A 25,507-nucleotide genomic window follows, 5' to 3' on the forward strand; every position below is an offset into this window, starting at 1 on the left:
CTCTCTCTCCGCTGTTTCTCACTCTGAAATTCCTCTCTCCTCCCGCCGGATCCGTCTATCTCCCCGCTGTTTCTCACTCTGAAATTCCTCTCTCTTCCCGCCAGGAACGTCTCTCTCCCCGCTGTTTCTCACTCTGAAATTCCTCTCACTTCCCGTCGAGTCCGTCTCCCTCTCTGCTGTTTCTCACTCTGAAATTCCTCTCTTCCTGCCGAATCCGTCTCTCTCTCTGCTGTTTCTCACTCTGAAATTCCTTTCTCTTCCCGGCGGGTCCTTCTCCCTCTCTGCTGTTTCTCACTCTGAAATTCCTCTCTCTTCCCGCCAGGAACGTCTCTCTCCCCGCTGTTTCTCACTCTGAAATTCCTCTCTCTTCCCGCCGAGTCCGTCTCCCTCTCTGCTGTTTCTCACTCTGAAATTCCTCTCTCTTCCCGCCGAGTCCGTCTCCCTCTCTGCTGTTTCTCACTCTGAAATTCCTCTCTTCCTGCCGAATCCGTCTCTCTCTCTGCTGTTTCTCACTCTGAAATTCCGCTCTCATCCCGCCGGGTCCGTCTCCCTCTCTGCTGTTTCTCACTCTGAAATTCCTCTCTCTTCCCGCCAGGAACGTCTCTCTCCCCGCTGTTTCTCACTCTGAAATTCCTCTCTCTTCCCGTCGAGTCCGTCTCCCTCTCTGCTGTTTCTCACTCTGAAATTCCTCTCTCTTCCCGCCGAGTCCGTCTCCCTCTCTGCTGTTTCTCACTCTGAAATTCCTCTCTCTTCCCGCCGGGTCCATCTCTCTCCGCTGTTTCTCACTCTGAAATTCCTCTCTCTTCCCGCCGGGTCCGTCTCCCTATCTGCTGTTTCTCACTCTGAAATTCCTCTCTCTTCCCGCCGGGTCCATCTCTCTCCGCTGTTTCTCACTCTGAAATTCCTCTCTCTTCCCGCCGGGTCCATCTCTCTCCGCTGTTTCTCACTCTGAAATTCCTCTCTCTTCCCGCCGGGACCATCTCTCTCTCCGCTGTTTCTCACTCTGAAATTCCTCTCTCTTCCCGCCGGGACCATCTTTCTCTCCGCTGTTTCTCACTCTGAAATTCCTCTCTCTTCCTGCCGGGTCCGTCTCTCTCCCCGCTGTTTCTCACTCTGAAATTCCTCTCTCTTCCCGCCGGGACCATCTCTCTCTCCGCTGTTTCTCACTCTGAAATTCCTCTCTCTTCCCGCCGGGACCATCTTTCTCTCCGCTGTTCCTCACTCTGAAATTCCTCTCTCTCCCCGCCGGGTCCGTCTCTCTCTCCGCTGTTTCTCACTCTGAAATTCCTCTCTCTTCCCGCCGGGTCCGTCTCTCTCCCCGCTGTTTCTCACTCTGAAATTCCTCTCTCTTCCCGCCGGGTCCTTCTCCCTCTCTGCTGTTTCTCACTCTGAAATTCCTCTCTCTTCCCGCCGGGTCCGTCTCTCTCTCCGCTGTTTCTCACTCTGAAATTCCTCTCTCTTCCCGTCGAGTCCGTCTCCCTCTCTGCTGTTTCTCACTCTGAAATTCCTCTCTTCCTGCCGAATCCGTCTCTCTCTCTGCTGTTTCTCACTCTGAAATTCCTTTCTCTTCCCGCCGGGTCCGTCTCCCTCTCCGCTGTTTCTCATTCTGAAATTCCTCTCTCTTCCCGGCGGGTCCTTCTCCCTCTCTGCTGTTTCTCACTCTGAAATTCCTCTCTCTTCCCGCCAGGAACGTCTCTCTCCCCGCTGTTTCTCACTCTGAAATTCCTCTCTCTTCCCGCCGAGTCCGTCTCCCTCTCTGCTGTTTCTCACTCTGAAATTCCTCTCTCTTCCCGCCGAGTCCGTCTCCCTCTCTGCTGTTTCTCACTCTGAAATGCCTCTCTTCCTGCCGAATCCGTCTCTCTCTCTGCTGTTTCTCACTCTGAAATTCCGCTCTCATCCCGCCGGGTCCGTCTCTCTCTCCGCTGTTTCTCACTCTGAAATTCCTCTCTCTTCCCGCCAGGAACGTCTCTCTCCCCGCTGTTTCTCACTCTGAAATTCCTCTCTCTTCCCGTCGAGTCCGTCTCCCTCTCTGCTGTTTCTCACTCTGAAATTCCTCTCTCTTCCCGCCGAGTCCGTCTCCCTCTCTGCTGTTTCTCACTCTGAAATTCCTCTCTCTACCCGCCGGGTCCATCTCTCTCCGCTGTTTCTCACTCTGAAATTCCTCTCTCTTCCCGCCGGGTCCGTCTCCCTATCTGCTGTTTCTCACTCTGAAATTCCTCTCTCTTCCCGCCGGGTCCATCTCTCTCCGCTGTTTCTCACTCTGAAATTCCTCTCTCTTCCCGCCGGGTCCATCTCTCTCCGCTGTTTCTCACTCTGAAATTCCTCTCTCTTCCCGCCGGGACCATCTCTCTCTCCGCTGTTTCTCACTCTGAAATTCCTCTCTCTTCCCGCCGGGAACATCTTTCTCTCCGCTGTTTCTCACTCTGAAATTCCTCTCTCTTCCCGCCGGGACCATCTCTCTCTCCGCTGTTTCTCACTCTGAAATTCCTCTCTCTTCCCGCCGGGACCATCTTTCTCTCCGCTGTTTCTCACTCTGAAATTCCTCTCTCTCCCCGCCGGGTCCGTCTCTCTCTCCGCTGTTTCTCACTCTGAAATTCCTCTCTCTTCCCGCCGGGTCCGTCTCCCTCTCTGCTGTTTCTCACTCTGAAATTCCTTTCTCTTCCCGCCGGGTCCGTCTCTCTCCCCGCAGTTTCTCACTCTGAAATTCCTCTTTCTTCCCGCCAGGAACGTCTCCCTCTCTGCTGTTTCTCACTCTGAAATTCTTCTTTCTTCCCGCCAGGAACGTCTCCCTCTCTGCTGTTTCTCACTCTGAAATTCCTTTCTCTTCCCGCCGGGACCGTCTCTCTCTCCGCTGTTTCTCACTCTGAAATTCCTCTCTCTTCCCGCCAGGAACGTCTCTCTCGCCGCTGTTTCTCACTCTGAAATTCCTCTCTCTTCCCGCCGGGTCCGTCTCCCTTTCTGCTGTTTCTCACTCTGAAATTCCTCTCTCCTCCCGCCGGATCTGACTCTCTCTCCGCTGTTTCTCACTCTGAAATTCCTCTCTCCTCCCGCCGGATCCGTCTCTCTCCCCGCTGTTTCTCACTCTGAAATTCCTCTCTCTTCCCGTCGAGTCCGTCTCCCTCTCTGCTGTTTCTCACTCTGAAATTCCTCTCTTCCTGCCGAATCCGTCTCTCTCTCTGCTGTTTCTCACTCTGAAATTCCTTTTCTCTTCCCGCCGGGTCCGTCTCCCTCTCCGCTGTTTCTCACTCTGAAATTCCTCTCTTCCTGCCGAATCCGTCTCTCTCTCTGCTGTTTCTCACTCTGAAATTCCTCTCTCTTCCCGCCAGGAACGTCTCTCTCCCCGCTGTTTCTCACTCTGAAATTCCTCTCTCTTCCCGTCGAGTCCGTCTCCCTCTCTGCTGTTTCTCACTCTGAAATTCCTCTCTCTTCCCGCCGAGTCCGTCTCCCTCTCTGCTGTTTCTCACTCTGAAATTCCTCTCTCTTTCCGCCGGGTCCATCTCTCTCCGCTGTTTCTCACTCTGAAATTCCTCTCTCTTCCCGCCGGGTCCGTCTCCCTATCTGCTGTTTCTCACTCTGAAATTCCTCTCTCTTCCCGCCGGGTCCATCTCTCTCCGCTGTTTCTCACTCTGAAATTCCTCTCTCTTCCCGTCGGGTCCATCTCTCTCCGCTGTTTCTCACTCTGAAATTCCTCTCTCTTCCCGCCGGGACCATCTCTCTCTCCGCTGTTTCTCACTCTGAAATTCCTCTCTCTTCCCGCCGGGACCATCTTTCTCTCCGCTGTTTCTCACTCTGAAATTCCTCTCTCTTCCTGCCGGGTCCGTCTCTCTCCCCGCTGTTTCTCACTCTGAAATTCCTCTCTCTTCCCGCCGGGACCATCTCTCTCTCCGCTGTTTCTCACTCTGAAATTCCTCTCTCTTCCCGCCGGGACCATCTTTCTCTCCGCTGTTTCTCACTCTGAAATTCCTCTCTCTCCCCGCCGGGTCCGTCTCTCTCTCCGCTGTTTCTCACTCTGAAATTCCTCTCTCTTCCCGCCAGGTCCGTCTCTCTCCCCGCTGTTTCTCACTCTGAAATGCCTCTCTCTTCCCGCCGGGTCCTTCTCCCTCTCTGCTGTTTCTCACTCTGAAATTCCTCTCTCTTCCCGCCGAGTCCGTCTCTCTCTCCGCTGTTTCTCACTCTGAAATTCCTCTCTCTCCCCGCTGGGTCCGTCTCCCTCTCCGCTGTTTCTCACTCTGAAATTCCTCTCTCTCCCCGCTGGGACCGTCTCTCTATCCGCTGTTTCTCACTCTGAAATTCCTCTCTCTCCCCGCTGGGTCCGTCTCCCTCTCCGCTGTTTCTCACTCTGAAATTCCTCTCTCTTCCCGCCGGGAACGTCTCTCTCTCCGCTGTTTCTCACTCTGAAATTCCTTTCTCTTCCCGCCGGGAACGTCTCTCCCCGCTGTTTCTCACTCTGAAATTCCTTTCTCATCCCGCCGGGACCGTCTCTCTCTCCGCTGTTTCTCACTCTGAAATTCCTCTCTCTTCCCGCCAGGAACGTCTCTCTCGCCGTTGTTTCTCACTCTGAAATTCCTCTCTCTTCCCGCCGGGTCCGTCTCCCTTTCTGCTGTTTCTCACTCTGAAATTCCTCTCTCCTCCCGCCGGATCTGACTCTCTCTCCGCTGTTTCTCACTCTGAAATTCCTCTCTCCTCCCGCCGGATCCGTCTCTCTCCCCGCTGTTTCTCACTCTGAAATTCCTCTCTCTTCCCGCCAGGAACGTCTCTCTCCCCGCTGTTTCTCACTCTGAAATTCCTCTCTCTTCCCGTCGAGTCCGTCTCCCTCTCTGCTGTTTCTCACTCTGAAATTCCTCTCTTCCTGCCGAATCCGTCTCTCTCTCTGCTGTTTCTCACTCTGAAATTCCTTTCTCTTCCCGCCGGGTCCGTCTCCCTCTCCGCTGTTTCTCATTCTGAAATTCCTCTCTCTTCCCGGCGGGTCCTTCTCCCTCTCTGCTGTTTCTCACTCTGAAATTCCTCTCTCCTCCCGCCGGATCCGTCTCTCTCCCCGCTGTTTCTCACTCTGAAATTCCTCTCTCTTCCCGCCAGGAACGTCTCTCTCCCCGCTGTTTCTCACTCTGAAATTCCTCTCTCTTCCCGTCGAGTCCGTCTCCCTCTCTGCTGTTTCTCACTCTGAAATTCCTCTCTTCCTGCCGAATCCGTCTCTCTCTCTGCTGTTTCTCACTCTGAAATTCCTCTCTCTTCCCGCCGAGTCCGTCTCCCTCTCTGCTGTTTCTCACTCTGAAATTCCTCTCTCTTCCCGCCGAGTCCGTCTCCCTCTCTGCTGTTTCTCACTCTGAAATTCCTCTCTTCCTGCCGAATCCGTCTCCCTCTCTGCTGTTTCTCACTCTGAAATTCCTCTCTCTTCCCGCCAGGAACGTCTCTCTCCCCGCTGTTTCTCACTCTGAAATTCCTCTCTCTTCCCGTCGAGTCCGTCTCCCTCTCTGCTGTTTCTCACTCTGAAATTCCTCTCTCTTCCCGCCAGGAACGTCTCTCTCCCCGCTGTTTCTCACTCTGAAATTCCTCTCTCTTCCCGCCGAGTCCGTCTCCCTCTCTGCTGTTTCTCACTCTGAAATTCCTCTCTCTTCCCACCGAGTCCGTCTCCCTCTCTGCTGTTTCTCACTCTGAAATTCCTCTCTTCCTGCCGAATCCGTCTCTCTCTCTGCTGTTTCTCACTCTGAAATTCCGCTCTCATCCCGCCGGGTCCGTCTCCCTCTCTGCTGTTTCTCACTCTGAAATTCCTCTCTCTTCCCGCCAGGAACGTCTCTCTCCCCGCTGTTTCTCACTCTGAAATTCCTCTCTCTTCCCGTCGAGTCCGTCTCCCTCTCTGCTGTTTCTCACTCTGAAATTCCTCTCTCTTCCCGCCGAGTCCGTCTCCCTCTCTGCTGTTTCTCACTCTGAAATTCCTCTCTCTTCCCGCCGGGTCCATCTCTCTCCGCTGTTTCTCACTCTGAAATTCCTCTCTCTTCCCGCCGGGTCCGTCTCCCTATCTGCTGTTTCTCACTCTGAAATTCCTCTCTCTTCCCGCCGGGTCCATCTCTCTCCGCTGTTTCTCACTCTGAAATTCCTCTCTCTTCCCGCCGGGTCCATCTCTCTCCGCTGTTTCTCACTCTGAAATTCCTCTCTCTTCCCGCCGGGACCATCTCTCTCTCCGCTGTTTCTCACTCTGAAATTCCTCTCTCTTCCCGCCGGGACCATCTTTCTCTCCGCTGTTTCTCACTCTGAAATTCCTCTCTCTTCCTGCCGGGTCCGTCTCTCTCCCCGCTGTTTCTCACTCTGAAATTCCTCTCTCTTCCCGCCGGGACCATCTCTCTCTCCGCTGTTTCTCACTCTGAAATTCCTCTCTCTTCCCGCCGGGACCATCTTTCTCTCCGCTGTTTCTCACTCTGAAATTCCTCTCTCTCCCCGCCGGGTCCGTCTCTCTCTCCGCTGTTTCTCACTCTGAAATTCCTCTCTCTTCCCGCCGGGTGCGTCTCTCTCCCCGCTGTTTCTCACTCTGAAATTCCTCTCTCTTCCCGCCGGGTCCTTCTCCCTCTCTGCTGTTTCTCACTCTGAAATTCCTCTCTCTTCCCGCCGGGTCCGTCTCTCTCTCCGCTGTTTCTCACTCTGAAATTCCTCTCTCTCCCCGCTGGGTCCGTCTCCCTCTCCGCTGTTTCTCACTCTGAAATTCCTCTCTCTTCCCGCCGGGAACGTCTCTCTCTCCGCTGTTTCTCACTCTGCAATTCCTTTCTCTTCCTGCCGGGTCCGTCTCTCTCTCCGCTGTTTCTCACTCTGAAATTCCTCTCTCTTCCCGCCAGGAACGTCTCTCTCGCCGCTGTTTCTCACTCTGAAATTCCTCTCTCTTCCCGCCGGGTCCGTCTCCCTTTCTGCTGTTTCTCACTCTGAAATTCGTCTCTCCTCCCGCCGGATCTGACTCTCTCTCCGCTGTTTCTCACTCTGAAATTCCTCTCTCCTCCCGCCGGATCCGTCTCTCTCCCCGCTGTTTCTCACTCTGAAATTCCTCTCTCTTCCCACCAGGAACGTCTCTCTCCCCGCTGTTTCTCACTCTGAAATTCCTCTCTCTTCCCGTCGAGTCCGTCTCCCTCTCTGCTGTTTCTCACTCTGAAATTCCTCTCTTCCTGCCGAATCCGTCTCTCTCTCTGCTGTTTCTCACTCTGAAATTCCTTTCTCTTCCCGCCGGGTCCGTCTCCCTCTCCGCTGTTTCTCATTCTGAAATTCCTCTCTCTTCCCGGCGGGTCCTTCTCCCTCTCTGCTGTTTCTCACTCTGAAATTCCTCTCTCTTCCCGCCAGGAACGTCTCTCTCCCCGCTGTTTCTCACTCTGAAATTCCTCTCTCTTCCCGCCGAGTCCGTCTCCCTCTCTGCTGTTTCTCACTCTGAAATTCCTCTCTCTTCCCGCCGAGTCCGTCTCCCTCTCTGCTGTTTCTCACTCTGAAATTCCTCTCTTCCTGCCGAATCCGTCTCTCTCTCTGCTGTTTCTCACTGTGAAATTCCGCTCTCATCCCGCCGGGTCCGTCTCTCTCTCCGCTGTTTCTCACTCTGAAATTCCTCTCTCTTCCCGCCAGGAACGTCTCTCTCCCCGCTGTTTCTCACTCTGAAATTCCTCTCTCTTCCCGTCGAGTCCGTCTCCCTCTCTGCTGTTTCTCACTCTGAAATTCCTCTCTCTTCCCGCCGAGTCCGTCTCCCTCTCTGCTGTTTCTCACTCTGAAATTCCTCTCTCTTCCCGCCGGGTCCATCTCTCTCCGCTGTTTCTCACTCTGAAATTCCTCTCTCTTCCCGCCGGGACCATCTCTCTCCCCGCTGTTTCTCACTCTGAAATTCCTCTCTCTTCCCGCCGGGAACATCTTTCTCTCCGCTGTTTCTCACTCTGAAATTCCTCTCTCTTCCCGCCGGGACCATCTCTCTCTCCGCTGTTTCTCACTCTGAAATTCCTCTCTCTTCCCTCCAGGAACGTCTCTCTCTCTGCTGTTTCTCACTCTGAAATTCCTCTCTCTTCCCGCCGAGTCCGTCTCCCTCTCTGCTGTTTCTCACTCTGAAATTCCTCTCTCTTCCCGCCGAGTCCGTCTCCCTCTCTGCTGTTTCTCACTCTGAAATTCCTCTCTCTTCCCACCCGGTCCGTCTCCCTCTCTGCTGTTTCTCACTCTGAAATTCCTCTCTTCCTGCCGAATCCGTCTCTCTCTCTGCTGTTTCTCACTCTGAAATTCCTCTCTTCCTGCCGAATCCGTCTCTCTCTCTGCTGTTTCTCACTCTGAAATTCCGCTCTCATCCCGCCAGGAGCGTCTCTCTCCCCGCTGTTTCTCACTCTGAAATTCCTCTCTATTCCCGCCGGGTCCGTCTCTCTCTCCGCTGTTTCTCACTCTGAAATTCCTCTCTCTCCCCGCTGGGTCCGTCTCCCTCTCCGCTGTTTCTCACTCTGAAATTCCTCTCTCTTCCCGCCGGGAACGTCTCTCTCTCCGCTGTTTCTCACTCTGCAATTCCTTTCTCTTCCCGCCGGGTCCGTCTCTCTCTCCGCTGTTTCTCACTCTGAAATTCCTCTCTCTTCCCGCCAGGAACGTCTCTCTCGCCGCTGTTTCTCACTCTGAAATTCCTCTCTCTTCCCGCCGGGTCCGTCTCCCTTTCTGCTGTTTCTCACTCTGAAATTCGTCTCTCCTCCCGCCGGATCTGACTCTCTCTCCGCTGTTTCTCACTCTGAAATTCCTCTCTCCTCCCGCCGGATCCGTCTCTCTCCCCGCTGTTTCTCACTCTGAAATTCCTCTCTCTTCCCACCAGGAACGTCTCTCTCCCCGCTGTTTCTCACTCTGAAATTCCTCTCTCTTCACGTCGAGTCCGTCTCCCTCTCTGCTGTTTCTCACTCTGAAATTCCTCTCTTCCTGCCGAATCCGTCTCTCTCTCTGCTGTTTCTCACTCTGAAATTCCTTTCTCTTCCCGCCGGGTCCGTCTCCCTCTCCGCTGTTTCTCATTCTGAAATTCCTCTCTCTTCCCGGCGGGTCCTTCTCCCTCTCTGCTGTTTCTCACTCTGAAATTCCTCTCTCTTCCCGCCAGGAACGTCTCTCTCCCCGCTGTTTCTCACTCTGAAATTCCTCTCTCTTCCCGCCGAGTCCGTCTCCCTCTCTGCTGTTTCTCACTCTGAAATTCCTCTCTCTTCCCGCCGAGTCCGTCTCCCTCTCTGCTGTTTCTCACTCTGAAATTCCTCTCTTCCTGCCGAATCCGTCTCTCTCTCTGCTGTTTCTCACTCTGCAATTCCGCTCTCATCCCGCCGGGTCCGTCTCTCTCTCCGCTGTTTCTCACTCTGAAATTCCTCTCTCTTCCCGCCAGGAACATCTCTCTCCCCGCTGTTTCTCACTCTGAAATTCCTCTCTCTTCCCGTCGAGTCCGTCTCCCTCTCTGCTGTTTCTCACTCTGAAATTCCTCTCTCTTCCCGCCGAGTCCGTCTCCCTCTCTGCTGTTTCTCACTCTGAAATTCCTCTCTCTTCCCGCCGGGTCCATCTCTCTCCGCTGTTTCTCACTCTGAAATTCCTCTCTCTTCCCGCCGGGTCCGTCTCCCTATCTGCTGTTTCTCACTCTGAAATTCCTCTCTCTTCCCGCCGGGTCCATCTCTCTCCGCTGTTTCTCACTCTGAAATTCCTCTCTCTTCCCGCCGGGTCCATCTCTCTCCGCTGTTTCTCACTCTGAAATTCCTCTCTCTTCCCGCCGGGACCATCTCTCTCCCCGCTGTTTCTCACTCTGAAATTCCTCTCTCTTCCCGCCGGGAACATCTTTCTCTCCGCTGTTTCTCACTCTGAAATTCCTCTCTCTTCCCGCCGGGACCATCTCTCTCTCCGCTGTTTCTCACTCTGAAATTCCTCTCTCTTCCCGCCGGGACCATCTTTCTCTCCGCTGTTTCTCACTCTGAAATTCCTCTCTCTCCCCGCCGGGTCCGTCTCTCTCTCCGCTGTTTCTCACTCTGAAATTCCTCTCTCTTCCCGCCGGGTCCGTCTCCCTCTCTGCTGTTTCTCACTCTGAAATTCCTTTCTCTTCCCGCCGGGTCCGTCTCTCTCCCCGCAGTTTCTCACTCTGAAATTCCTCTTTCTTCCCGCCAGGAACGTCTCCCTCTCTGCTGTTTCTCACTCTGAAATTCCTTTCTCTTCCCGCCGGGACCGTCTCTCTCTCCGCTGTTTCTCACTCTGAAATTCCTCTCTCTTCCCGCCAGGAACGTCTCTCTCGCCGCTGTTTCTCACTCTGAAATTCCTCTCTCTTCCCGCCGGGTCCGTCTCCCTTTCTGCTGTTTCTCACTCTGAAATTCCTCTCTCCTCCCGCCGGATCTGACTCTCTCTCCGCTGTTTCTCACTCTGAAATTCCTCTCTCCTCCCGCCGGATCCGACTCTCTCCCCGCTGTTTCTCACTCTGAAATTCCTCTCTCTTCCCGTCGAGTCCGTCTCCCTCTCTGCTGTTTCTCACTCTGAAATTCCTCTCTTCCTGCCGAATCCGTCTCTCTCTCTGCTGTTTCTCACTCTGAAATTCCTTTTCTCTTCCCGCCGGGTCCGTCTCCCTCTCCGCTGTTTCTCACTCTGAAATTCCTCTCTTCCTGCCGAATCCGTCTCTCTCTCTGCTGTTTCTCACTCTGAAATTCCTCTCTCTTCCCGCCAGGAACGTCTCTCTCCCCGCTGTTTCTCACTCTGAAATTCCTCTCTCTTCCCGTCGAGTCCGTCTCCCTCTCTGCTGTTTCTCACTCTGAAATTCCTCTCTCTTCCCGCCGAGTCCGTCTCCCTCTCTGCTGTTTCTCACTCTGAAATTCCTCTCTCTTCCCGCCGGGTCCATCTCTCTCCGCTGTTTCTCACTCTGAAATTCCTCTCTCTTCCCGCCGGGTCCGTCTCCCTATCTGCTGTTTCTCACTCTGAAATTCCTCTCTCTTCCCGCCGGGTCCATCTCTCTCCGCTGTTTCTCACTCTGAAATTCCTCTCTCTTCCCGTCGGGTCCATCTCTCTCCGCTGTTTCTCACTCTGAAATTCCTCTCTCTTCCCGCCGGGACCATCTCTCTCTCCGCTGTTTCTCACTCTGAAATTCCTCTCTCTTCCCACCGGGACCATCTCTCTCTCCGCTGTTTCTCACTCTGAAATTCCTCTCTCTTCCTGCCGGGTCCGTCTCTCTCCCCGCTGTTTCTCACTCTGAAATTCCTCTCTCTTCCATCCGGGACCATCTCTCTCTCCGCTGTTTCTCACTCTGAAATTCCTCTCTCTTCCCGCCGGGACCATCTTTCTCTCCGCTGTTTCTCACTCTGAAATTCCTCTCTCTCCCCGCCGGGTCCGTCTCTCTCTCCGCTGTTTCTCACTCTGAAATTCCTCTCTCTTCCCGCCGGGTCCGTCTCTCTCCCCGCTGTTTCTCACTCTGAAATTCCTTTCTCTTCCCGCCGGGTCCGTCTCTCTCTCCGCTGTTTCTCACTCTGAAATTCCTTTCTCTTCCCGCCGGGTCCGTCTCTCTCCCCGCAGTTTCTCACTCTGAAATTCCTCTTTCTTCCCGCCAGGAACGTCTCCCTCTCTGCTGTTTCTCACTCTGAAATTCCTCTCTCTTCCCGCCGGGTCCGTCTCTCTCTCTGCTGTTTCTCACTCTGAAATTCCTCTCTCTTCCCGCCCGATCCGACTCTCTCTCCGCTGTTTCTCACTCTGAAATTCCTCTCTCTTCCCGCCGGGAACGTCTCTCCCCGCTGTTTCTCACTCTGAAATTCCTTTCTCTTCCCGCCGGGACCGTCTCTCTCTCCGCTGTTTCTCACTCTGAAATTCCTTTCTCTTCCCGCCGGGTCCGTCTCCCTCTCCGCTGTTTCTCACTCTGAAATTCCTCTCTCTTCCCGCCAGGAACGTCTCTCTCCCCGCTGTTTCTCACTCTGAAATTCCTCTCTCTTCCCGCTGGGTCCGTCTCCCTCTCCGCTGTTTCTCACTCTGAAATTCCTCTCTCTTCCCGCTGGGTCCCTCTCTCCCCGCTGTTTCTCACTCTGAAATTCCTCTCTCTTCCCGCCGGGTCCGTCTCTCTCCGCGCTGTTTCTCACTCTGAAATTCCTTTCTCTTCCCTCCGGGACCGTCTCTCTCTCCGCTGTTTCTCACTCTGAAATTCCTTTCTCTTCCCGCCGGGTCCGTCTCCCTCTCCGCTGTTTCTCACTCTGAAATTCCTCTCTCTTCCCGCCGGATCCGTCTCTCTCCCCGCTGTTTCTCACTCTGAAATTCCTCTCTCTTCCCGCCAGGAACGTCTCTCTCCCCGCTGTTTCTCACTCTGAAATTCCTCTCTCTTCCCGCCGGGTCCCTCTCTCCCCGCTGTTTCTCACTCTGAAATTCCTCTCTCTTCCCGCCGGGTCCGTCTCCCTCTCCGCTGTTTCTCACTCTGAAATTCCTCTCTCTTCCCGCCGGGTCCATCTGTCTCCCCGCTGTTTCTCACTCTGAAATTCCTCTCTCTTCCCGCCGGGTCCGTCTCTCTCTCCGCTGTTTCTCACTCTGAAATTCCTCTCTCTTCCTGCCGGATCCGTCTCTCTCTCCGCTGTTTCTCACTCTGAAATACCTCTCTCCTCCCGCCGGGAACGTCTCTCTCCCCGCTGTTTCTCACTCTGAAATTCCTCTCTCTTCCCGCCGGGTCCGTCTCCCTCTCTGCTGTTTCTCACTCAGAAATTCCTCTCTCTTCCTGCCGGATCAGTCCCTCTCTTCGCTGTTTCTCACTCTGAAATTCCTCTCTCTTCCCGCCTGGTCCGTCTCTCTCTCCGCTGTTTCTCACTCTGAAATTCCTCTCTCCTCCCGCCGGGTCCCTCTCTCTCTCTGCTGTTTCTCACTCTGAAATTCCTCTCTCTTCCCGCCGGGACCATCTCTCTCTCCGCTGTTTCTCACTCTGAAATTCCTCTCTCTTCCCGCCGAGTCCGTCTCTCTCTCCACTGTTTCTCACTCTGAAATTCCTCTCTCTTCCCGCCGGGTCCGTCTCCCTCCCCGCTGTTTCTCACTCTGAAATTCCTCTCTCTTCCCGCCGGGTCCATCTCTCTCTGCTGCTTCTCACTCTGAAGTTCCTCTCTCTTCCTGCCGGGTCCCTCTCACCCCGCTGTTTCTCACTCTGAAATTCCTCTCTCATCCCGCCGGGACCGTCTCTCTCTGCACAGTTTCTCTCTCTGAAATTCCTCTCTCTTCCCACCGGGAACGTCTCTCTCTGCTGTTTCTCTCTCTGAAATTCCTCTCTCTTCCCGCCGAGTCCCTCTCTCTGCTGCTTCTCACTCTGAAATTCCTCTCTCTTCCCGCCGGGTCCCTCTCTCTGCTGCTTCTCACTCTGAAATTCCTCTCTCTTCCCGCCGGGTCCCTCTCTCTGCTGCTTCTCACTCTGAAATTCCTCTCTCTTCCCGCTAGGACCCTCTCTCCCTACGCTGTTTCTCACTCTGAAGGTCTTGTCTCCTCCCGCTGGATCCCTCTCTCCTCTCTCCTCACTGTTTCTCATTCTGATGCTGCTCTATCTTCTCCCGCAGTTTTTTTAGTACAAATTCAGAGTACCCAATTTTTTCTTCCAATTAAGGGGCAATTTAGCGTGGCCAATCCACCTATCCTTCATGTCTTTGGGTTGTGCGGGTGAGACACACGCAGACACCTGGAGAATGTGCAAACTCCACATGGACAATGACCCGGAATCGGGATCAAACCTGGGTCCTGGGTGCCATGAGGCAGCAGTGCTAACCGCTGCGCCCCGTGCCACCCTATCCCCCGCTGATTTAACTCTCCTGGTCCGCCTCTCTCCGCGCTGTTTCTCACTCTCCACTTCTCCACTTCCTTGCCCCGGTTCTCCATTTCTCAGGAATATATTGAACAACGGAGCATTGGTGGAATGTTTCACCAAAGGGGAGTATCTCCGCTGAGCCTATTGCTGACATCAACAATGTTCACAAGCACACAGCTTCAAGCAAAGGTCACTTGACAATAACCCGACTAATTCCCGTACCAGCCTCCCTGAACAAGCGCCGGAATGTGGCGACTAGGTGCTTTTCACAGTAACTTAATTGAAGCCTTCTTGTGACAATAAGCAATTATTATTATTAATATCTCCCTTTCCACTCTGGAGATATTGTCGTTAACTATAATAACTCACTACTGCTGCAACTGAAATTAGATCAACTCATCACAGGTAAGAAATCAAAATTGATACCTTTCTGTTGTGTACTGTTCACTATTTTCATAGAATCCTGGATCACAATATGGGAGTAATTTATTGGCTTTGAATCACTTTGGGACATCCTGAAAGATGCAGTCGCGATGTAAGTTCTTCCTCTTTAAAAATTCGTTACATACTGAATCAATAATGGAAACTCTAATTCACAAGCTCAAACTAGTGACCTTGGGGATAGAATTGAACTTGCGCAGGGATGTAAGATGAGTAATTTCCCAGTGGTCACTGCTTAAGTGCCCTGCTCAAACTTCAATTTCATTAATTTCAATGGAATTGAACATCAGGTGGTGCATTGTGTTACTTGCACTTGTCGAAGTTAATGTTATTCTTGGCCACAACAATACTTTAGGAATCAATTCACAAAAGGTTTTGCATTGAGTTGAATCATACAAATTCTATAAACTCTCAGTAGGCTGTACAGTAACATACGCGGTTCATTGATTAATTTTAAAAAATTATAAATCTCCCTGCAGTGTCCATGGAAACTATTTAGTGTAGGATGCTATTCTTATTCTTAACAAAACTAGAAAATATCACCAATTTTCACTTCAGTTTTCTAACATGCAATAACACATTAAACTTCACAGTTTCACTTGATATTCAACATTTCTTCCATTTTCCTGTTCTGTGTTTCTCTGTGAAGAACAGAGGGTGCCATAGGAAATAATAGCTTCAAATATAAAGGGTGGGATTCTCCGTTAGCCAACGGTGAAATCGGGAAAGGCGGTTGGGCAGAGAATCGGTTCCGATGCCAAAATCATGGCAGGAGACGATTTGACGCCAAATCGCAATTCTCTGTCATCGCGAAAACGGGGTCAATGCGTTTCACGCTGCACGTACAGTAGGCACCGTTTGTATATCATTAGCGGGCCCGACCCAGTACTCTCCAGGGCATCCGCGGGCCCGACCCAGTACTCTCCAGGGCATCCGCGGGCCCGACCCAGTACTCTCCAGGGCATCCGCGGGCCCGACCCAGTACTCTCCAGGGCATCCGCGGGCCCGACCCAGTACTCTCCAGGGCATCCGCGGGCCCGACCCAGTACTCTCCAGGGCATCCGCGGGCCCGACCCAGTACTCTCCAGGGCATCCGCGGGCCCGACCCAGTACTCTCCAGGGCATCCGCGGGCCCGACCCAGTACTCTCCAGGGCCTCCGCGATTCTCCGCCTCCGATGGGCCGAGGTCCCAGTGACGTGGTTCACCTGTGCTTTTAAAAATCATGAAACTGGCATGGCGGATGCTGAGGGAGAGAGAGGGGGTAGGGAAGGTATCCAACATCACCATAGTTTGCTGATATTTGTGCTGCTGGACGGGGGGCTTCTTCCGGGGCTGGTGGGAGTAGTGGGGGGTGGCCAGGAGGTGTGCTGTGGGGTCGGGGTGGACGGGTATGGAGTACCATTACCACTGCCGGCAAGGCAGCCATGCAGCTGCGCACATCGCTAACAGCCCACTTCGAATCTGGTGCCATGGGTTGTATAGCCCCCCCCCCCCCAGGCATCCTCCTGGGTCCCCTCTGGCCCCAGGCGACCCATCAGCTGTATGGGTGCAGTCCAGCACAACCAGTGCCATCTTGTTGGCTGGGATAAGTGTGTGTAGGGATTGTAATGTGAATATGTGGCAGCAGCTTGTCAGCTTCCCAAGTGTCGATCACGGACCCGGCGAGTCCTGCACTGTTTTTCATTGGAATTGATTGTGTTCCATGCGGCACCGGTTCTTGCCCCTAAACGGGCTAGGTGCGGCGCCGGTTTTTCTGTCATAAATGTCCACGGATTCTCTGTTGGCGTCAACACTTAGTCTCCAGATGGGAGAATTGCGCCCTAAGTGCCAATGCCGGAGTGAAAACCGGAGTGTTTTACTCCGGCTTCGGAGGCCGTTCCCAGACCCCGATTCTCTCGCCCTCGGGGGGCTAGGAGCGGCGCCGCGTCATTTACGCGCGCCAGGCCTTGGCGCCGCGTAAAAGTGGCGCCGCGTAAATGACAGGGCTGGCGCCGCGTAAATGACGTCATTCGCGCATGCGCGGGTTGACCGGCGCCAACCCGTGCATGCGCGGTTGCCGTCCTCCCCGCAAGAAAATGTCAGATGGATCTTGCGGGGCAGTGGAGAAAAGGCGGCCCTCCTTCAGAGAGGCCAGCGCGCCGATCGGTGGGCACCGATCGCAGGCCAGACCCCTTTTGAGCCCTACCCCGGTGAAAGAACCCCCCTCGACCCCCACAGGTGACCCCCCCCCCAGTATTCCCATGCTGTTCCCGCCGGCAGCGACCAGGTGTGGATGGCGCCGGTGGGAAGCTGTTGTTTTGGGCAGGCCGCTCGGCCCATCTGGGCCGGAGAATAGCGGGTGTAGCGGAGAATCGCCATTTTGGGTGTCCCGGGCGATTCTACGGCCTGCGCCGCGCAGAACTCGACGGGGCCGTTCTCGCCGCTTGGGTGAATCGCGGTAGGGCGTCGGACCGGCGTCGCGGGGAAAAATGGCGCACCAGGCGATTCTCCCAACCGGCGCGGGAGTGGAGAATCGCGCCCTTAGACTCAGAAACGGAGAATCCCAGCCAATCTTTTTGAAAAAAACAATCAAAATAACTGTGAAAGAACTTGGCCGGGATTCTCTGGTATCCGACGGTGCGTGCTGTACCGGTGCCGAGGAGTGGCGTGAACCACTCCGGCGTCGGGCTGCCCGGAAGGTGCGAATATCCTCCACACCTTCGGGGGCTAGGCCGGCGCCAGCGGGGTTGGTGCCACGCCAACCGGTGCCGAAGGGCCTCCGCCGCCTGGCGCGAGTTGGTGCATGTGCAGAACTGCTGGCGTGATCCCAGCGCATGCGCAGGGGGTTTCTTCTCCGCACTGACCATGGAGAAGCTTCACAGCGGCCGGCACAGAAGGAAAGAGTGCCCCCATGGCACAGGCCCGCCTGCGGATCAGTGGGTCCCGATCGTGGGTCAGGCACCGTGGGGGCCCCCCCTGGGACCAGATCCCCCCCGCCCCCCCCCGAGGATTCCGCAGGCCGCCCGCAGACCCAGGTCCCGCCCGTAAGAACCTTGTGTAATTTACGCCGGCGGGACTGGCCGAAAACGGGCGGCCGCTCAGTCCATTGCAGAGCGGAGAATCGCTGGGGGGGGGCGCTGCCAATGGCCCCCAATTGGCGTGGCGCGATTCCCGGCCCCGCCAAAAAACCGGAGCTGGAGAATTCGGCAGCCGGCGGCGAGGTAGCGGGGCGGGTTTCACGCCGCCCCCCGGTGATTTTCCGGCCCGGCAGGGGGGCGGAGAATCCTGCCCTTTATCTTAATTTCCAAAGAAGCCTGATGTTATAACCCCCACGAGACTCATGTGGACAACCCAATTAATCTCCCTGTGAGCCTCATGGAGTAAGGGCTCCCCACTGAAGGGCGGAGGAACATCAGCTGGCTCATTGATTCATGACCATAAATGCCGGCCCAGGTAGGATCTGGGTTGCAGAGTAGTCCCGGCTAGGAGTAAGCTGTTGAATGTGAATGCTTTCCTTGTGGAAATAAACTATTTTTTGACTCTCCTTTTTGACTCTCCTAAAGTGGAGCTACATTCGGCGCAGCGAGCCGTTTGGAACACATCCGCCTCTCTTCATGATGGAATATGGTTTGCACTGTTTTGAAAATGCCGTTCTTTAGCCGACTCGCTACATTCAATGTAGGTATAGAGGACTGGACTCAGTAAGCAGAGCGTGTACGCTATTTTTTTTACGGTGAATGCTATCATTGGGGATGATCATCAGAGAATAATTCTTCTGACCATCTGTGGGGCTTCCACTTTCCGCGTCATAAAGAGCCTCACATACCATGGCTCCAGACACCAAGATGTTTGATGAGCTAGTGGCGCTCATGACAAATCACCAAGACCCTATGCCAACTGTCATTATACAGAGGTATTGATTTATTATAGCTGAGAAAATCCCAGGGGAGTCCATTGCCGGGTTTGTGGCCCGATTGTGCAAACTGGCGGAGTTTTGCAACTGTGGGCCATCCCTACCCAAAATGCTATGGGACTGCCTGGTATGCGGAGGAAATATTATGATGACCCAGCAGAAATTACTGGCCAAGCCGTTGCTGGACCTGAAAATAGCCATTGAGTGCTTCCTCTCACAGGAGAGCGCAGAGAAGGAGCGCAGAGCGCAGGAACTCCAGGCGATGTCAGTGATGGAGGTAAACAGTGTAGGATGCCCCCCATTCTGGCCAATAGCCCGTTCAGGACTGGTACCTCTGATACCCCAACCTGGCCCAAACACCGCCGGGATCAGGCCTGTTGGCTAGGGGCTGCTGCAACTAGGTGCGACACTTTCCCGGAACCGATGGAGGATGATTCAAGGCGGTGTGGCACTAATGGCCGGCGAAACCACAGGGATAGGAAACCACAGGAGATGCCAGCCCAGAACAAGGACCCTCCACGTAGAAAAACCTGATAATGAGGAATGTATGCAATTGCATTGCCACGTCACGAGTTGCACTCATCAGGATTACGGTCACCCATTCGAGATAGAGTTGGACACGAGAGCCACAGTTTCAGTAATAGAGAGGCAAACCTTCGAGAAAATCAGGACTGGAGTTCAACAGCTAGGTTTGCGGGACAACACAAGGCGAGCGACCTATATGGGGGAATCCCTAACTATAACAGGCACGACAATGACCCCAGTCACTTATGGACAGCAGTCCATTAAGCTCTGGCAGTGCATGGCCCTGCAACGAGTCTGCTGGACTGCGATTGGCTACAACGCCTCCGGCTGCACTGGCAACAGATCTTACACCGGAGGACTTCACGAGGTCTTGGGGAAGTACCCAGAAATCTTCCAGGAGGGCCTGAGAAAGATTAATGGGGCCCTGGCCAAGATATATGTAGACCTGGAGGCCCAACCAAAATATTTCAGGGCCCGCCCAATCCCCTCTGCATTGCTGGTGAAAGTCGAGGGCCAGCTGATTGGGAGGGCTTGGCATTATCTGGCTAGTACGATTTGCTGATTGAACAGTGCCCGTGGTCCCGGTACTGAAATCTGACAAAACTGTAAACCTCCCATCTGGACAGATACGCTATGCTGCGGATAGAAGATCTATACGTGAAGTTAGCTGGGGGACATTCCTTTTCCAAGCTTGAGATGAGTCATTATGGAACACATTATGGAGAACCTCCTGAGAGGGCTATTGCATGTGGCAGGCTACCTGGTCACTGGAACCACAGAAATGGAGCACCTGAGCAACCTGGAGGACATCCTCTGATGGCTTTCTGAGATGGGCATCCACCTCAAAAGGGGAAAGTGTGTTTTCTACGCCAAAGAAGTCCCCTACTTAGGATTTTGTGGATCGAAACGGCCTACATCAGCTTGAGGAGAAGGTGTGGGCAATAAAGCAAGCACCCACTCTGGTAAATGCGACAGAGTTGCGGTCGTTCTTACTTTCCTGAACTATTGCGGGAAAGTGCAGCTTCAGTAAAATATTTAAATAAGGAATCCATCTCCTCAGAACAGGAGGTCTTGTGGTGCAATGGGTAGTGTGCTTGCCTCTGAATCAGAAGCTCTGGGTTTGACTTCCACCCTAGGACTTGATAGCTGGGAAGGTACGTACACAGTACAGTCAATCAGCTTAGCAACCAGCAAATCCTTCCAACACATAGCAAATGCAGATGGGAAGAACAGAAGAGATTCCTAGTCAACCATGTGATAAAAAGATCATAGATCATAGAATTTACAGTGCAGAAGGAGGCCATTCGGCCCATCGAGTCTGCACCGGCTCTTGGAAAGAGCACTCTATCCAAGCCCACACCTCCACCCTATCCCCATAACCCAGTAACCCCACCCAACACTAAGGGCAATTTTGGACACTAAGGGCAATTTATCATGGCCAATCTACCTAACCTGCACATCTTTGCACTGTGGGAGGAAACCGGAGCACCCGGAGGAAACCCACGCACATACGGGGGGGAGGATGTGCAGACTCCGCACAGACAGTGACCCAAGCCGGAATCGAACCTGGGACCCTGGAGCTGTGAAGCAATTGTGCTATCCACAAGGCTACCGTGCTGCCCCTCTGAAAAGAAAGTTGAAACTTCCAGCATCACCAACATAACTCCAAATGCATGTAAAAATGCATGTTACCACAGCAACTCGGATTCCCTGAGCGAACTGTAACACACCACCACCACCTCCTGAGAGCGTATGGATCATCTTCCTGCAATCCAAATTCTCTCTGAAGTGGGATTTCCTCCCAAGTGAGGGGCGGTGTCATAATATTCCTTTAAGGGATATCACCATGACATTGTGAGAAGGGAAATGTCTTGTGTGATCTAGTCTTGATATCACTGTTGCTTTGAGCAGTGCACATGCACACAGGTCTGATGCCTTCAAGTACTATGGTCACTGTCACGGTCGAGACGTGAAGAAAAAAAATATATATGCTGGGCTTGTTTTGAAAGCCATTTTTTTTGTGCTTTTCAAAATGCCCAGCTTTTCATCAATTCTGAAAGCTATGTGGCAGCAGTGCACAGGAACAAAGGTTGATGCAGCTGCAGAGCCATGCATTGAATCATACAGACCGTACACAAAGGGTACCTTCAAGTGATAAGATTAATCACCCGGGATCCTGTCAGAAAAATCTATATGAAGTGACTGACAATCCAGAAAATGATTCTGAGGTTCACGACGAGACGAAGAGAGGTGAGCACATGTTTCATACCATCAGTCTTGAGAAAAACAGTGGAGCCTTCACGTCATCCAAAGTGTTTGCCAAGATTCAAATGATCTACCCTAAGAAAGTTGGTGACTATTTGTTGTTGGTCAAGATTGACACAGGGGCAGATGCCAAAGCACTACCCCTGAAAATTCTGGAAGACACGTATCCACAGATGTGGAAGGCCATGGTGAAACACACAGCATGCAAAAGTTCACTATTTCCCTGTGCTGGATCCATAGTCCTAGTGTAGTCAATCCACCCAGGTGACACAGATGTTCTACATCATGGAACCTAAAGGCCCAGTGATTGCAGATATACTGGAATGTCGTGATCTCACACTAATAATAATTCTTGGAATCTATCTGACTTTACAAGGCAGGTTTTTGTGAGGGCCACGAAGAATCCAGCACGAGTTTTAAGGATACAAAGTAATCACATTTATTTACAATAACATATATATATAACAGCAGCAGCAACTTCCCTTGCTGCACACTCCTTCCTGCTGGTTCCTAAACTGGCCAGCTTTGTTTATACTAGGAGTTTACTGATGGTTTCTCCGCCCCCCTCATTGGGGAAGCTCATACTCCCACAGGATTGTGGGATTGTCATTAGTCCCCAGCCAATGGTAAGTAGGCAGGTTATAACATCCCTCCCCCACAAAGTCCAAGGAATCCACCGAAGACCCTGGCGAAGGAGGGCGTTGGACTCGTTTTGCCGCAGGCCGGACGCCATTTGCACGGGGCGCTGGATCAGGCAGCGTGTAACGAGACGGAGACCGGCGCTTCCGTGATGAACGGCGCAACGGTTGTACATCCACGGCCCGTGGACCCGAGGATTCCTCCTCTGATGCATCCTGTGTCTCCATCTCTATCTCCATTCGGTTCTGTAACGACCTGCGCAGGCTTCGAGTGAGGCACCAGTGGAAGATTGTGAGGACTACCTTCCCTTGTCTCTGGTCTCTGCGGCTGTAGAAATGAGCTCCGGGGGCGGGGAATCTTTTGAGGGGATAGTCTTCTGGACCGAACGTGGTCTACATGTTTGCGCTGGAGACGACCCTGGGCTTGCACCTGGTAAGATATAGGGCCCGTTTGGCGAAAGATTACACCAGGAACCCACTGGGCACCACCAGCAAAATTCCGAACGAACACTGGGTCACCGGGCGCAAACTGCCGAATCGGCTGATGCCGAGGAAATCCCTGTCCCTGCCGTTCTTGTGTGCGGCAATGTCCAGTAAAACCATACTAAGGCAGGTGCGAAGTCTCCGGCCCATTAGGAGTTCTGCGGGAGCTACCCCAGTCACCGCATGGGGGGTGGTCCTACAAAAAGCGAGCCAGTCTCGTGTCCATTGATCCGGAAGACTGCTTCTTTAGGCCTCTTTTGAATGTCTGCACTGCGCGCTCTGCCAACCCATTTGAAGCCGGGTGGTAAGGGGCAGTGCGGATATGGCTTATGCCGTTCATCTTCGTGAACCTCGCAAACTCCTCACTCGTGAATGGAGTGTCGTTATCCGTGACCAGCACCTCGGGGAGGCCAGGCGTACTAAACGACAAACGCATCTTTTCAATTGTTGCGCAGGACGTTGTCCCCTGCATCTTATGCACCTCTAGCCATTTAGACTGGGCGTCAATTAATAGAAGGAACATGGATCCTAGAAAAGGGCCTGCGAAATCTGCATGCAAGCGTGCCCAAGGCCGCCCTGGCCATTCCCAGTGATATAGGGGGCGGCGGCCCGCGGAAGCTTCTGATGCTCCTGGGAAATGGAGCAGTTTTGGGCCACCTTCTCAATGTCGGTGTCGAGGCCTGGCCACCAGACATAACTCCGGGCCAACATTTTCATTTTGGTCACACCTGGATGCCCATTGTGCAAGTCTGCTAGTATCAGCTCCTGGCCTTTTTCCGGGACAATCACACTCGTCCCCCACAAGAGGATGCCGTCTTCCACGCTGAATTATGACAGCTTGGAGGAAAATGCCCGCAACTCGCCTGGGAGCTGTCTATGCTGCCCACCATACAGGACTATGTGCCGAACCTTTGACAGGACTGGCTCCGTCTGGGTCCACTCACTGATCTGTGATGCCGTGACAGGCAAGGTGTCCATAAAATCTAGGGTTGCAACCACCTCACCGGTCGTGGGGGTCGACATGGGGCCGGTCGATAAAGGCAATCGGCTCAGTGCGTCGGCATTTGCTATCTGCGTACCTGGTTTGTGCTCCAGAGAATACTCGTATGCAGCAAGCAACAAAGCCCAGCGCTGGATCCATGCGGAAGCAATGGGCGGTATTGGCTTATCCTCTCTGAAAAGTCCCAGCAGAGGCTTATGATCAGTCACGATAGTGAAATGGTGGCCATACACGTACTGGTGGAAGCGTTTCACGGCAAAAACCAATGCCAGGCCCTCCTTCTCGATCTGCGCGTACTTTTTCTCCGCTGCAGTCAATGTGCGGGAGGCGAAAGCTATCGGCCGCTCGGCCCCGTTCTCCATCTTGTGGAACAGGACGGCCCCAATACCATACGGGGATGCATCACATGTGACGAGCAAAGGCTTTCCAGGATCATAGTGGGTTAGTAACCCAGACGACGACAATTGTTGCTTTACCCGCCGGAAAGCGGTTTCTTGCGGCTGACCCCAAACCCAGGTGTGATTTTTCTTTAGCAGAAGGTGCAAAGGGGCCAGCGTAGTTGCCAGATTGGGGAGGAACTTCCCGTAATAGCTTACGAGACCGAGAAAAGAACGAAGATGCAAAGTGTCAGTCGGGGCGGGGGCCTGTTGAATTGCACGCACCTTCTCTGCGATGGGGTGCAAACCTTCGCGGTCCACCCGATAACCTAGGTAGACTACTTCCTTTGCCTGAAATATGCACTTTGTGCGACGTAAACGGACTCCAGCCTCCGAAAGGCGTCTAAGGACAGCCTCCAGATTTTCCAAATGTTCCTGCTCCGACTTCCCTGTAATCAAAACGTCATCTAAGTAGACAGCAACACGTGGTAAACCTCTCAAAATGCCCTCGATAACACGTTGAAAAATTGCGCAGGCAGAGGATACTCCAAAGGGCAACCGTGTATATTCATACAGGCCCCGGTGTGTATTAATCGTTACATATGGTCGGGAGGCAGGGTCCAGCTCCAACTGCAGGTAGGCGTGACTCATATCTAATTTTGTGAACGAGAGTCCACCTGCAAGCTTCGCGTAGAGATCCTCTATGCGAGGCATTGGATATCGGTCGAGTCGGGAAGCCGTATTTACTGTAAGTTTATAGTCGCCACACAAGCGAACTGTGGCATCTGGCTTCATTACAGGTACAATTGGTGCTGCCCAGTCAGCAAAACGGACGGGCCTGATAATACCCAAAGTCTCCAAACGAGTAAGCTCCCGTTCTCCCTTCTCGAGCAAGGCGTAAGGCACCGGGCGCGCCCGGAAATAGCGCGGCGTGGCTCCTGGTTCGACTTGGATACGGGCTATGGCCACTTTTATTTTCCCCAAACCAGGCTGGAATACATCTGGGTATCGTCCTAGCACCTCAGTCAACCCTTCAGAAACTGTTTGGAGGATGTGCTGCCATTGCAACCGCAAATGGCGCAACCAGTCCCGACCCAACAGGCTGGGCCCATGGCCGCGCACCACGATAAGTGGGAATCGCCCCTCCTGCCGTCCATAAACAACAGGGGTCATTGTAGTTCCTGCAATGTCCAGTGGTTCCCCCGTGTCGGTGGCCGACCTGGCCTGTGAGTCGGTTAATGTAAGGGTCTGTATACCCTGCTTGATGCATTCGAATGTCCTCTGGGCGATCACGGAGACCGCTGCGCCAGTTTCCAACTCCATCTCAAGCGGGTGGCCATTGACCCGTACTGTCACCTTAATGGGGGCCACACGGGGAGCTGCCACACAATGCAACTGCAGGCAGTCGTCCTCCATCTCCACGTCCTCAGGAGTAGTCGCCGCAGGTTCATCCACATGGAAGGTACGGCCCCTGGGCTGGTCCCAGTTACGGCCCCTGGGCTGGTCCCAGTTTTGGTTGGATGATGGCGCCCCCAGGACCGCCGTCCGCGACGGGGTTGGCGCCTACAAGTCTGACACGGACATGGCTCCTCATCCATTGGTTCTGGAGAAGGCTCCCTTCGGGGAGGAATGTCCGACGGCCACTGGCGTCGGTCCGGACGTTGCCTCGCCCAAGGTACCGCAGGAGTGCGGGGGGACGTTTTCGGACGGAAGGGGTTGCGCCCGAAGGCATGCTCTTCCATTCCCTGTAGCTGCTGCACTCCTCGTTCTGCGCTCTCTCGGGACAATACTATTTGAATGGCCTGTTGAAAAGTCAATGTTGGCTCAGCTAACAACTTTCTCTGGGTGGCCGCATTGCAACCAAACGGTCGCGTAACATTTCTGACAAGGTCTCACCATAGTCACAGTACTCCGCAATCCTGCGTAGCCTGGATAGAAAATCGGTAAGGGATTCTCCAGGGGTCCTCTCAGCGGTATTAAACCGGTAACGCTGGACTATCATGGACGGGGTTGGGGTAAAATGTTGCCCCAGTATATTCACAAGTTCATCAAACGTTTTGGTGTCCGGCGCAGCTGGGTACGTAAGGCTCCTAATCACCCCAAACGTATGTGGGCTGCAAGCGGTGAGCAATATGACCACCTGGCGCTCGTTT

The 25,507-nt window shown here is 53.7% G+C and overlaps 1 protein-coding gene across 2 annotated transcripts in view; it reads right to left on the minus strand.

The window, feature by feature from the left end:
• vstm2b (V-set and transmembrane domain containing 2B) overlaps positions 1-25,507 on the minus strand; it is a 186,995-nt gene that overhangs the window by 133,198 nt on the left and 28,290 nt on the right. The window lies entirely within an intron of this gene.

The sequence above is a fragment of the Scyliorhinus torazame genome, chromosome 10 (genome assembly GCF_047496885.1).
Source record: "Scyliorhinus torazame isolate Kashiwa2021f chromosome 10, sScyTor2.1, whole genome shotgun sequence".
NCBI classification, from domain to species: Eukaryota; Metazoa; Chordata; class Chondrichthyes; order Carcharhiniformes; family Scyliorhinidae; genus Scyliorhinus; species Scyliorhinus torazame.